Consider the following 1,275-nt stretch of genomic DNA (forward strand, 5'->3'; position numbering starts at 1 on the left):
GCTTCAGGAAGTCATCACAACATGGCTCCTCTATTAACCCTTCAGCAACAGTTTTACCAGCGTTGCTCTGAGAAGCAGCTCCTGTAATGAGCTCAGTATATGTACAGCTCCACCAGGTGTTTGCTAATTACTGCTTTCTAGTCTCTGTGAGGTGGCTCTGTTTACTTCTCCCATTGTCATTGTCAAATTACAACCATAGACAAACTATAATTCTAACTCAGAAAATTAACGACATTGTTCACAACAGCTCCTACTTTGGCCCGGCTCAGTGTGAACTGAGTATCCTTTTTTAAGTATCCTTAAAGATACTTAAAATTATGACTAATCACAGTTAAAACAGAAAAGTGCTGTGGTGGGTTTAGCACAACCCACATAAGGAGGCCGTATTACTCGATGCGGCTGTAGCAGGTTCAAATCCTGACCTGGTGACCTTTGCCGCATGCCTTCCCTCTTACCTACTTTTCTGTCTTAGCACTTTCAAATAAAGGCCACTACAGCCAAAATAATTAAATTTGAAAAAAACAACAACAACAACAACAACAAAGTGTATAGGAAATCACCTGTTAGAATTCCAACTAATAGCATAAACTCATAAAAAGACCATAAAATGTCCACACAGAAAGGCCAGGGTAATCTTAGATTCAAGCCTTTTCTTTGTAAAGCAAATTTTTTTCTGACCAGATGTTCATCCAGCTGTAAGGCTGCTGAAAAAGTGGCAACAAATTCAGTCTTAGCAGCAATTTTGCACAGTAGGCTTTTATATTCGTTTTCTATGTAGTCTTGGCTGTTTAGAACCAAAATATTGAAAAGCTGCCAAGCAAGACTTGTCATGTCCACAAGTGACCTATGTAATTACCAGAGATTTATCCCCAAACAGCCAAACACTCAGCAGACATAATTAGAAAAGACAGAGATGAGCAAACATGTTGTGGTATTGTTCAGTAAATCCCCTTTCAGTGGGATTTTGGTTGATAACTGAAAGGCGTTTCTTAGCCAAACTAAACCCAACTCTGTTTTCTGTACACAGAATAGTTGCAACTCCCTAAATAATTATAAATAATTAGAATTTCAAACAAAACTGAGACCATGAACTCTTCATGCATTATTTTGTTTAGAGGAAATTATTTCATATGTTTTGAGGAGGAACTTTTGCTGTTCTACCGCTCCTTTTGAGATGATTAATCAAAGCTAATAAGTAAGTGTCATGCTGAGTTTTGCACAATCAAAGGTTAGTGTACCCTCTAGAAAGATTAACAAGGAGTCTAAATGCTGTGA

This window comes from Poecilia latipinna, unplaced genomic scaffold, assembly GCF_001443285.1.
Source record: "Poecilia latipinna isolate Pla-1442-1.1 unplaced genomic scaffold, P_latipinna-1.0 Scaffold1268, whole genome shotgun sequence".
Lineage (NCBI taxonomy): Eukaryota > Metazoa > Chordata > Actinopteri > Cyprinodontiformes > Poeciliidae > Poecilia > Poecilia latipinna.